We start from the raw sequence: 13768 nt of genomic DNA, 5'->3' as shown, positions 1-13768 counted from the left end.
ATTGAAGAATTCCAAACAGAAAACATTTTTCTTTAAAACTGCTGTTTGCCAAAGTACATTTTTTACCACTTGTGAATGTAGAACACTTTTTATTTGCATGCAAGTACTGATGGGGTTCTGTAGTCTCTGCTCTTCTAACAAAATGCTCACAGTAAGACCCTACATATTGCCATGAACCCTGGATATGGTGGAACTTCAGGAGCTATTCACCACATTTGATGTCAGTCTTGTCTTCTCCTGGTTATTTCACATTCCTTCCACAAAGGGAAGAATGGGTGACACGTATTTGATTCTTCACCTGAATATTTTCCTATTTGTAGCGGTTTCGTGAGATTCAGGTAAATATATTAGCTGGGGATTTGGCCTAGAATATGATATAACGTGTCTCACTACTGTCAGAGAATTCCCTTTTAAAAAGTATATTGCATACTTGATGTAATGTAGCAGAGTTTATAACACAGATTAACTTTGCCTGGAGATCTATGTTTCTTCTCTTTAAAACAACTATATATTTGAAATGCATAATTTTTCCTTTTTCTTTATTAGCCCTGCAGTTGAATGGTTAAAAACTCACAGCTCTTAAGTTTCTCCTGACTCTTACACATTAGCAAGATCAAAGCACTTAGCATGATGAAACCCAAATTGAGAACTAAAAAACTTCATGTACTAACGAAAAATATACCTTATGTTTGTATATTTTCTAAAATAAAAAATATACAGCAGTGATGTATCTAATTGAATATCCCAATATCAGTAATTGTGCTGTCTATGAAAGAAATTTGTTCTAAAGTCAAAGTGTCACCTTGCTGTCAAATAATCCCATAGATTACCATAAACAGAGCTAGTGAAATTGTCCTGTGACTGAAATGATATGTGATGTGAATCCTAGTCATTACCAAAGACATGACTTCCATTGTAATTATCTGCCTATCACAATAGCTTCCTTCTGCCAGCTCTTGCTTACCTGCTGCCACACGAACTCATTAACATTTTTGTCGATGCAGTACCATTTGTACAGTTAACCTTTGTGCAAAGTGGGGTCATTTCTTCATTATGATGGATTCTGTAGTACCACAACAACTTGCATTGAGGATTAATATTTCTCTTTTCTTCATTTATGGTTAAATTAGAAATTAGTCTAACACCTGGGTTCCATTATACTGAGTTGCCTTGTCATGTGTGGAAAATGCAATTTAGTTTACAGGTAGCTTCAGTGTCCTCCATCTAAGAAGGGATTACTGCTGTTGCTCAAAGCTACTTTTAAAGGCAGATAAATCCTTGTACATTTCAGCTGGTTTTTGATGGAAAATAAAAATATTTTTCAAAGTAAATTAAAGAATTATGGTTTTCACTTTCAGATATCAAACTGTGCAAAACTTTTGCTATATCTAGAACTTATAATAAAAATGTTACAATCACTTTTCTAGACGCCACCAGGCTAAGGATTGATTTGATATCAATAGTTTAAATTCATAGTAGCAATCTTAGGTTTTACTTCATTTTTATGGTCTGCAGGCACAGCCTCTTGTTGCATTTGTTGGACCATTGTAAACTGTGAACAGTTTCTGCAATACCTATAGAACACTTTCCATAAGTGGTTACTTGATCCTTGTAAATTTAGATTAGAATTATTACGGCCTGACAGTTTTAAGGTTGAAAGTAAATACATTTTTTTTAAATTCACCAGTGCTGAGAAATATGAATAGAGTGTTAGTGCTAGCTAGAGGAAGTCTATTATGTTTCAGGTCTTGGGTAGATCTGTAGAGTTTGTTGCAGTTAGTGTAGACAATAAATCTGACATTTCATCTAGCCATTTCGTGAAGATTATTAGGCACCTGGTGTGTAAATTAAGCCTATACTATTCACAGTGAGGTGGTTTGTGAAGCTGAAGGTGAACATGTTGCTAATTCTACATTTATGAGTTCTCTCCCTCATTATGTAACAGACCCTAAGCTGCTTTCTCGCTGCTTGTGTCTCTTCCTCTCCTGAGAGCTCCGACTCTTTGCCACCTCCTGGTCTTCCCACTATCCCATTCCTAAAACCTGCTTAATCCCTTTTTCTGTCCTACTTTTGCCCCACATCAGTTCCTTTTTAATTCTTTCCTAAGGTTGCCTGGAGTATCTGTCTTCACTTTGGTGTGTAAATTTCTAGTCCCAGTTGATGCAGCGGCAGGGAGACAGGTCTCTCACAGGCTGCGTATCGGAGGTGGAAGGGGACTCTAGGCAGCAACGCAGTGCGTTAGGTCAGGATGAGTTTTGCACACTGATCAGAAGAGCTCTGTTAAAATCCAGAGCGCAGAAGTTTGGCAGATGATAATTCAGCAGGGGAATTTGATGCAATGCAGAATGATCTCAGACAATTGCCGTGATGCAAAATGAAAATAAGACCTGGTGTTTTTCCATGAGATATGGTTATTGTTACAAAACATGCGCTTAACTCAGTGGCCCTGTAAACCTGTAGTACATTATTGACATGGCTAGTATCTGGCCACAGGCTTTGAACTGAGTTTGTAAGGCCCAGAACAGAGCTGTGTCAGACTTGCCCTGTCTGAACTGTTTTTACTTTACTTGGGCTAGCTTTAACAGTAATTTTCCTAATGACTGGGCGGTTGGCACTAATTTGTTCTACTTTCCTTTATCTTGTAGACTATGATGCTAGTTTTATTGGGATAACAATAATAAGCAGTTGTTCTATGTAGAATGGGGTGTTTATGACTGCCATAAAGATGTAGTATACAGAAATACCAGCCTGGTAGGATAGTAGCAGCATCGAGAAGAGACACGGGATGCAGCACAGAGGAGGGCAGACAGGGGATGATAAGAGATGGGCACTGGCTGTCACTGGAGACCCCACAGCTATAAACAACTCACCAGTGGTCAGCTAAAGAAAGGAAGGCCTGGAGCTAGACAAAGCTGCTTTTAGGGATAACAAAGAGAATAAATAAATAGTATCTAACATAGGTAAAAGGCACTGTATGTAGTAAATTTGGCTGTAATGTGGAGCTGCAGATCAGTGGAGAAAGAAAAAAACATGAAAATGTGTCATCAAACATACAAAAATGTCTCCAGTTATACCATAGAGTGCAGAAGAAGACATCGCAAACATCATCATATTCCTCCTGGTGAAGGACTCCAGATACTGACACTCATCACAACACCCACCACTGCCACGAGGCTGAAAACACTGACCTCAGGACCTGCAGGAGCAGGGGCAGGGTGTGTATTATACTAGGAAAAGGGGTAGAAACTAAGTGTATGAAGATGTTAATGTTACTATTATTATTATTACTACTACTACTACTACAGAGACTTTTCCCAACAGAAAAGAAGTCTTTCTTTTTCTGCAATAATTAGATCGAAACCCAGTAATGTTTCATGGATTACACTGTTATGGTTTTGAGCAAATTCTTGGCTGTAGATATAAGATGCGTTTTCCCTTTGCTTGTAGACAAAATTTTGAGCATAGCAATATTAATTACTGGAAATGGGAAAGGGTCATAGGCAGATTTCAAGGAACTAAAGTAGTTTTGTCCCCTTATTCCAGTAGCTTGCTAAACTTTCAGAAGTCCTTCCACAGACCAGCTTCAAGTAGAGAGACAGAGCCTTTTTCCATGAGCTGGTCCGTTTGCTGGGGCACTCTTCACTTTCATTAACCTGTACCGTATTGATCGACCATAACCTCCTGGGTGGGGGTGGTGTACGACCTCATGCAAAACCATACTCACGTGAGCACCAGAAACCCAAGGAAGTCACCTGGATTTAGGTATATGTTTTCTTAAAATTGGTCCTATTGTCTTATGCAGGTTATTCATAGTCCTAGGAAAGGAGAATTTTGTCTTTTGTGTAATAGGGTCTCAAGCGTGTGGTTGCTCTCAGCCAGAAAATTACTACAGACCAACACAACTACTGACCGTTTGTCAATGTGGGCCTTAGTGTATCTTTGAAATGCCGTAAAATGGATGTGTTCACTTTGGGATTTTGAAATAAATGAGACAGAAATAGAAGAAGGAATATTTTATGTGCTATGTCAATACGAAAACAAGAAATGTACCCTATTTCTTGTATAATAAAGCTCCTAATATGGAAGGCTTTCAAAATCTTTCTGAGCGTTTGCACCTAGGGGGGGAAATAGACATTCAGTGCCTGGAAAGTTCAGCCTTAGGAGTACAGCAGTGAAATGAGACAAAAAAAAGACTCATAATTACAGGTGAAAAGAAATCTTAATTACTTCTGATTAAGGAAAAAAAGAAAGTAGATTCACCAAGAGAAAGACATAAAAACATTTTATTGCATAGACAGTTTGAAACACTATAATTATGGGTGCAAGGGTTAAATCAGATAGCATACATTTTAAATAGACACTACAGCAACATGTCAAATATGTCTGTATTTGCATATACTTTATTTTAAAAACATGCCAACACTGCCTTATATATTCAGAGCCTGGCAAGTGGAAGTCAAAGAGGTCACCAGTACAGCTGGTGCAGGTAATGGAATTCCCATCAGGCAGATTTAGAAACTCTGAAGAAATGTGCTGAACACAACACTCCATCTGTTTATAACCTATTGAGACAAACATGCAAATTGCATGCTTTAAAAAAATAGATACTATATCTTTTAGTACATTACCATATTCTTTGTGTGCTCTGTTATATTTCCATATGTGTCATTTATTTGGAGAATATGTTAATATGTATAACAATGCCCGAGTCATGTATGCTAGTGTGTTATGGGGTTTGCCATCCCAGTTCTCCTTCTGATAAAGAAAATAGGAAGTATCATAATGATCTTAGTAGCTAACCTAACAAAAACAAATGCTGAGAAACATTTTATGGCCATACCGTGCCAGGTGGTCGCCACTAAGAGCTGTCTAAGGGTGAACACTAAATAAAACATTAAAATCATTCTGAAAAGGTGAAACAATAAGCATGGAGAGCATAAGACAAATACTTGTGAGAGACATAATAGGCCAAATTCTTCTCTTAGACAGCCATGCAGAGCTTTAGCTAGATGCTATGTAGTAATTTTGCCAGAGAACAGAATTGATGGCAATGTTTCTAGTACTTACTTTAGCTTTTAACTATTTTGTTACTCTGTAGTGAGTACCACAATAGCTTGAGATAATGCCTGAATACAGGATTTTCTATTGTACAGTAATTACTGTGCTGCAGCTTCATAGTGTGTCCTGCCTGTAACCTTACAATGATCTTATCCAGGTTACCTCGGGAGCAGATGAGGGAATATGCACCTGCTAATGTTAATGCATTTGGCAGTAGCTGATTGCTTTTATGTCTCACCTCCTGCTCTCCTAACAGCTTTAGCCATTTTCTCTGGGATTTCTGGGTGCCCAGCAGTCCACTCAAAACAGTAGCGGGACAAGTGACAGCTGTCTGTGTTCAGGTCATCCATATTTTGCATGCTCAGTTAGTCCTATCGGCTGCCCTTGGGTGCGCACTTGCATTGTGAACGTGTTGAGCACTGTGCAGGTGTTGCAGAGCCCTTCTGCTCACACATTGTGGATCCGCTAAAACTGTCCTTAACTAGACTTGCTAGGCATGTGCTGATTAGCTGCACAGAGCCCCCACAGAGTACTCGGGATGTCCCAGCACATCCGTACTTTTTCTTGTATAACAAATCAGAGAGGAAGTGGACAAATTCATTCCTTGATGATACAGTGCAACTTAGTCCCCTTTTCTACTTCAGTCTTTTCCCTGGCTGATGTGTTGAATAGCGGGATATTGCAGGTAACATCAGATTTAATTGCCATACCCTTATGAAAGATACTTATGAGTCTACATGGTGAAGAGGAGGGCTGTGCCATTAGGTCTCTAAGATGCACACACTGAACTTTGAACCCTGAGCTTTCAGGAGGTGCCTCATCTGGTGTGGCTGAACTGAGACCCTGGGTGCATTAAGGAGGCTGCTGGAGGAACTGGATCCATGACTGGACTCTGAGGTACAGCTGGGAACCTCTGTTCTGTGGTAGTGGATGCCTCTGAAATATTCAACAGGCAGTCCCATCCAGCCTGATTCACTGAAGAAGTATGGCTCATGGGTCCATGCTGTTAATGTGACCCTCCATCCATCCTGTCCATTTCCCATGTTCTCAAAAAGTGCAGGAGAGGGAGATAAGTGGGAACACCAGAAGCAGCTGTAAATAAGTTTGGAGGTATTACACTGAAGGCCTGAGGGTGCAGTAGTGGTGCTGATGGTAGAAGATGAAGAAGCTGAGAGTATTGTCATGAAGGGGGAAGAGAGTAAAAGGTTCATGGAAAACGTGATGAGATGTAGATCTGTTGCTGTGTATTGTAAAGGACATGACAAATTCTTTGGAAACCACGCTTCAGCCACCGTGTGCTTTGCATTAGTTTTCTTGCTTTACAGACCTTTCACAGCTTCACGGTTTATGCATATGATGTCTTAATTAAATGAACACTTAGTGTCACGTGGATATGCAAAGTGACTAGGACTTCAGTCCTTCTCAGTAGTATCTTCTGATCTTTTAATAACTGGAGGAGTAAATTTCTTGTCAGCAATGAGTTAAGTATGCGTTCTTGGAGTTCTTTCTTCTTGGCATCCAGAAAGTTACGGATAAAAGAAATACTCTCAAGGACAAACTCTGGCAATTTGTGTTTGCTCATACATATTAAATCTCTTCTTTTAAGAGTATCTTTTTAAGACTATCTGAAAGATTTTCCAGTAACTTACTATTGATATCAAAAGTACAAATAAAGACGATTGTTAATAATGAAGCATTATCTGCCATGTACAGGGTTCTAAGACACATTAAGTCGGAGTACGAATAATTTAGCGATGAACCACGTTACTTGATCCCAAAACTCAGCTCAACACACGTAACAGCACAGCTTGTGTTGTGCTTAGCCTGTACTTAGCCCATTTCTAACACAAAATTTAAATCTGTTTTTGTTCTCTTAATAAAAGTGGATGATAAGAGTGTTAATTCATTGAATTTATTAGGTAAATTAGTAAGTGGTTCTGAGATCTTCCTTACCTTATAGCGCCTCTTGAAGACGATCCACTGGGTACTCACTGACTGTAATCGTTTCCTTTTTTTTCTCTTAAAGCACAGTTGTGTCACAAGAAAGATCAACAAAAAAAATCTTCTCATATACTGGCAGGCACAGTATATATTTCACTATCCAAAAATTGATTCCTGGGAGGCAGAACGCTTTAGTCACCAAGGGGTGAGGACGTGGGCTCCAGCTGCACCACTACCATGTCCAGGCTCTGCAGATGGGGGGAAGGTGATGGCATCCTCCCTGCACTTCTGCTTCCCCAGCAAAGGGAGAGCACAACGATGCCTAATTGCCTTTCAAACTGTAGATTAAACATGCTGTGATAGTGTTCATTATCAGTGAAAATGAAGTCATACCTTTAAAAGTGGGTCTTCTTTCCTAAACCTGAAGTTGAAGTAGTGAAAGAAAGAAATATGGCTTTTACTTTTGCCTATGATTTCTTGGAGAGTGGCTACAGGCAAATTACTTTAATTTGAAAAATTTTGAAGAAATAAGACAGGTTTTAATAATTGATGTAATATGGCAAAGCATGCCTAATATTCCGTCAAAGAATCTGTAAATTCCAGTTTCTAAAAACTGGTTATGAGGAAAATACATCCCAAGATATTTCAAAATCCACTCTTGGCATGAAAAATTCATTTAACAGCACTAGTCGGTTACTGTGTAATATTAGATAAGTGGACTTGCAGAGAGGAAATGTTTTTATTTTTATTACAAGAGGAATTTGTTTACAGGCAAATGGATATGTGTGTATATAAATACACTTATGTATGTCTGTTGCAATTTGTAACATAATCGAAGAGCAAGCTGATTCTTTTCCGTCACAAGGCAAGCATTTGGGGGGTCTTAGGCTCAGTCATTCATATGAGATGTGGGACCTTTGTAAAGACAGCTTCACTGAGTGTGAGATTTGAACAACAGCATGGTTACTAAGTGCTTCAAGCTGAGCTGTCTTTAGGGATAAAATCGAAATGATAAATGCATGCTCACCATTTTAAAAAACTTTTACTATTGCTATTAGGAATATGCTAATATTCCTGCTTCATGCAAACATCGGGTAACTAGTGAATCTTAACTCTGCATTCATTGTTGTGATGGTATGTCAAGAGTGTATTGTCATCAACTTTTAGGTCTGCAAAATATTATACAAAATTCAGGGGTGTCAGTAGAGCATGGTAAGACAGCAGAAAGTTACTCATATGGTTCATTAAGGGTAGGATGGTGAACTAAAATTTTCTGAATGTCATAGAGGAGATAAGAGAAAGAGAACAATCCTATTCTTATATTCAATTCATTATTGACTTATTAACACATATGCTAATTGAAAAGGGTACTACTTGTAATAACTCTGTAGGTCAAATGTATCTTAGTTAGAAAAATCAAAGGTTGAGAGATGACCTTATTCAAGTTAGAAACAAAATTTCTCAAGGACTTTATTGAAGCTCAATAATTCACTTTAGGAATAACAGTATGCCAATTTCGTATTAGAAAATAATCACAGTTCCCATATGTTAGAGTAATACATAAGATAGCAAAAAAAAGTAATTTAATGTACATATCCTACAGTCATACTTACTTCAGATTTTCTCAGGAAATTGATTTTTATATCCATATCTTAATCTCAGGATAATTAATGTCTTTAATACCTTTCACTCTCACTGTGAAAAACTCCTCTAAAATATTTAGTTTTCTACTACTATCTTCAAATATTTTCCTTAGTGAAACAAAAAAAATAGATAGTTCTCTTGGGGAAGAGAGGGAATGTAATACACATTTAAATTAAATGCCTTGTTACTGGCATTGCCTTGTGTGTCTTTTTGGTCCAGAATAAAATATTGGCACTCCTCTGTTATCAAAGAGATATTTATATGCAAGACTTTATTTCAGCATTTCAAATCAATAGCACAATATCACAATTTTTTAAATTATCCTTTACTATATTATACATACCTTTTATTTCATATGCAGGCATGTGTGTGCATGCTCACACACCATCTCTCCCTCCCACACACAGATAGATAAATAATACATATCCACATAAGGTTTTTATAATATCAGCTGGAGAGTTGGACTGAAGCTTTAACTTGTAATACTAATACTGCAAGATTTTGAGCAAGTGATTTTGAATTTTGGAATTTTGATATGAAACAGAAGGTTTTGTTGATAGTTTTAATAGGAAAAAAAGGGATGCTATTTCTGTGTCTGCTATACAGGACTCTGGTCTGTCTGAGTAAATAGTTAACCTATTATAAGCACCTGATTAAATGCTCAGTGAAGTTGACACCACCTTCTTGAAATCTGAATATATCCACGCAATATGCCTAGAACATTTGCCTTGGCTCCATCCCAGTTGTTGTCGTACACTATATCTAAATTTTTGATGTTAATTTGGCCTTTGGAGGGGAGCAGTATGGGGAAATCAGCCAAATGCTCCTCAAGACTCTGCTGCTCTTCTTAGGTTTAACTTCCTACTGTGTAGAGAGAAAAAAAGAAATTGTCAACCGCCAACACCCATCATCCATGGTAATAAAATGAATTATCAGTCGCAAAATATTTCCATAATTTTATTCCATTCATCTCTTTATGATCAGAGCACCGAAATACACCAACGTTGACTTAATTCTTAGTCACCTAATTTATTCATGCTGGAATAAATAGCTAAATTAGAAATACTAAGGTGAATAATACTGTACTGATTAGAAATTAGATAGGATGGAGCTCAACCATCAGTTATAGTAGCGGCATTTTAAAAAAAAAAGTTTCAGTGGTTATTTTTTCTGGGAAACAAATTTGTGATACATACTAGTCTGATCTGCCACTGGTACAAGAAAGAAAATGTAAGATCTATATTCCAGGTAGTGGTGACTTTTTTGCTTTTGGATCTTAAAACCTCTGTTACGTGCAGAGGTGACACATAACTTGCACATCTAATTTATAATCCTTTAATCCTCAGATGTTTTTCGCATCCTAGGAAATTGAATGTTAGATCACTCTCTAGTCTATACTTGCTCAAATATTGTTTAGTTGACCTTCCTTTCAGACATCACTTATCTGAAGATTATGCTGAATGTATGTTCTTGACAAGGAGTAACAAGAGATACACTTATAATGGCCAGATACCCCAGATATCTTGTAATTTTCCACATAAAATGCAAAAATCAGCAAGCATTGAGGCAGAACTACTCTTTTGTCTTCAGTGTGATATTTCAAGGTCAGAAAAAGTCAGGTTAATGGGGCAATTCAGCACATAATAAATAGTGCATTGCCATTGCATGTGTTATATTTCTTCTACTATCTGGATTTCTGTTTGCTGTATTTTCAATCCCACCTTTCCATGAATAGTAATGTTCAGGTTTTTAAAATGAAGTAAGATGACCGTATAACTATGTTTTCACTTCAGTACTACCAATCATGTGAAGTATAATGTTATGCTTCTCACAATGTTTTTTCATTTTTTGTTATAAAGTCTGAAAACAGAATATATCAAGGCAGCTTTTCAAACACTGAAAAAAATTCATATATTGACAACATTTGCAGATGTACAAATTTTGCAAGGCAGTTACATAGCATTTGATGGCAAAAATGTTGCTGACTGAAACACAGAGGACTGAACTTTGCAATTCTTACATAAGACTTTTATTTAAACTCATAGGCTTTCTCTTGAGAAAACAGAGTGATATCTGGCCATAGCACTGAGCTGAAGGATGGCACCCTTTGGGATTTCATTGCTTGCCAAGTTAGCTAATTGCAGGTGTGGTCTAAGTCCCACTAAGTTCTAACTTGTGAATGGGAAGCAGGACCTGTTCTGCAAAGATGGGTACCTTCTCCCTGCTTGAAGCACTGATGTTACTGTCTCAGTGGACACTGAATCAGTTGCCGGAGAAGTCTCAAAAGTTCGGCATTGACAGTAACAGTGTCGTTATGTCATTTTTTGCCCAGTAACTCATAGGTTATATTATTTGCCCAAGACTACCAGCCTACACCCAAAGCTCACACAACCACAGAATCACAGAGTGGTTAAGGTTGGAAGGGACCTCCGGAAGTCATCTGGTCCAAGCCCCCTGCTCTGGCAGGGCCACCTACAGCTGGTTGCCCAGGACCATGTCCAATTGGCTGTTGAATATCTCCAAAGCAGGAGACTCCACAACCTCTCTGGGCAACTTGTGCCAGTGCTCAGTCACTGTCACAGCAAAAATGTGTTTCCTGATGTTCAGATGGAACCTCCTGTGTTTCCATTTGTGCCCATTGCCTCTGGTCCTGTCACCAGGCGCCACTGAAAAGAACCTGGCTCTGTTCTCTTTGCACCATCCATTCAGATATTTATATGCATTTATAAGATCCCCTTTAGCCTTCCCTTCTCCAGGCTGAACAATTCCAGATCTCTGAGCCTTTCTTCATATGTTAATCATCCTTGTGGCTCTTCATTGAACTCTCTCCAGTATGTCCATGTCTCTTTTGTACTGTGGAGCCCAAAAATGGACACAGCACTCCAGGCGTGGCCTCACCAGTGCTGAATAAAGGTGAAGGATCACCTCCCTCGACCTGCTGGCAATACTTTGTCCAATGCAGCTGAGGATACCATTATCCTTCTTTGTGGCAAGGGCACATTGCTGGTTCATGTTCAACTTAGTGTCCATCAGAGACCCCCAGTAACTTTTCTGGGCAGGCTTGTTTCCATCTGGGTGACCCCAGCATACACTGGGGCAGGGACTGTTTTTCCCCGGGTGCAGGACTTTGCATTTCTCCCAGTTGAACTTGATGAGGTTCCCATTAGCCCATTTCTCCAGCCTGTTGAGGTCCCTCTGGATAGCAGCATGATCCTCTGGCATAACAGCAGCCACTCTTCCCAGTTTAGTGTTGTCTGTAAACTTGCTGAGGTTACACTCTGCCCCATTATGTCAAACAGGAGTGGAGCCAGTATTCATCCCTGGGGTACGCCACTAGTGACCGCCATCCAAACAGACTTTGCGCTGCTGATCACCACCCTCTGGGCCTGGCCATTCAGCTAGTTTTCAGTCCACCTCGCTGTCTGCTCATGCAGCAACTACATCAGCGTCTTCTCTATCAGGATCTTATGCGAGACAGTGTCAAAGGCCTAATGAAGTCCAGGTAGACAATATTCACTGCTCTCCATCTACCAGACCAGTCATTTCATCTTAGAATTTTATCAAGTTGGTCAAGTATAACTTCCCTTTGGTGAAGCCATGCTGACTACTTGTGATTTTCTTGTCCTTAATGTGCCTGGAAATGGTTTCCAGGATTAGATGTTCCATCAAGTCCTAGATTTATGTCCTAGAACCAAAACCTACTGTATCCAAAGCAAAAATAGGCTTCATTCTCCCTCTTGAAACTAAACTTCCAAGTAGCCACAAGTACAAAAATGACAGACCTAGAAATAGGTGAAACATTTCTCAGCGAGCGGTTTGCAAATTCTCTAGGGGTAGAGCAGAAATGGAGTTCTGTTCCCTCCATCTGGAACTGGGTTTAATTATTTTCCATGATCTGTTGTTAAAATCACTTCTCTTCCAGGAAGCCTGGCACTGGCAGATTAAGATTTTAGGTGTGCTGAATTGCTCCATGGAGGTGATTAGCTCTAGATATTGATCATAAGGGAGCATTTGGGACGCTCATTTCCTGAGCTAGTTCCATTGAGTTATATACATGAGTTAAGTGGGATGACTCTGGGTTCAGGAATTTTGTTTGCAGCTTTGAAACCGTAGCAATCTGCTTCTGATGTGAAGACTTTCCCTGGACTGAGCAGATAATTACTAACAGCATCTTTAAGGTGCTTTTGGTGGGCGTCGTCAATTATTTGCAAAGTTAGAGTTGTTGTTCTTTGCTCAGTTTCAGGAGCCAGGCTTGTTCCCACTGACTTCAGAAAGTGTGGGGACAAGCCACCAGCCCCCAGCACTGCTGATCTGTGTCTGGATAACATCAAAGGAAAGGTGTGATGCACAGAGGGCAATGTGCTCTTGCAGACCCAGAGGCCTTGTGTGTTCTGAGACTTCAGAGAACCATAGACTACTCTCACCTCTGTACACATAACCCCTGCTTCTTCTGTGACTTCTTCTCCCTTTCACTCTGTGTTTAGTAGATCTCATTTCAGGATAGCAACACTCTCTGTTGCATCCATCTATACAGCAGCCAATAGTCGATTCCCAGAGGCTCTCCTAGTCAATTCAAGGATGAACACACTTCTTTTTCCTTTCCTACTTACATTGTGAGTAGTTTATGATGTTTGGACATTTTTATTTTCTGACATAGTATGCAATTTTGTACCCGGTGATCGCTCTGTCACATTCCGGAATAATTCTGAGGCTATCTGCATAAAGAAATACTTGGTCCAAAATTTGAACTGCAAAATGAAAAGAAAGTTACACTTAACCACACTTACACATTACTTCCCATCTTGCCTGAGATTTGCTGCATTTACTATTGCAAAGACTTTCCAAAACACATTAGTTAAATGGAGCTGAAAATCATTCATGCATATTTTATGGGAAAAAATTACAGATATATCTCCAGTTTTAAGTTATAAAATATGTCTTTTCTTGGACTATTAAAATATTCTGCACCATTTAAAATAAGCTACATAATGAAATTGATGTGCAGTAATAATTTTACAATTCTTAATAACATAAAACACTTTACCACAAAATGCATTTTGAGAAGTTTTATGCATAAATTCAAGCACTTTTGTTCAATTCTGATAGCGAATACAGTAAGAAAGTG

The sequence above is a fragment of the Chroicocephalus ridibundus genome, chromosome 1 (assembly GCF_963924245.1).
Source record: "Chroicocephalus ridibundus chromosome 1, bChrRid1.1, whole genome shotgun sequence".
Lineage (NCBI taxonomy): Eukaryota > Metazoa > Chordata > Aves > Charadriiformes > Laridae > Chroicocephalus > Chroicocephalus ridibundus.
This window is presented reverse-complemented; position numbering follows the sequence as displayed.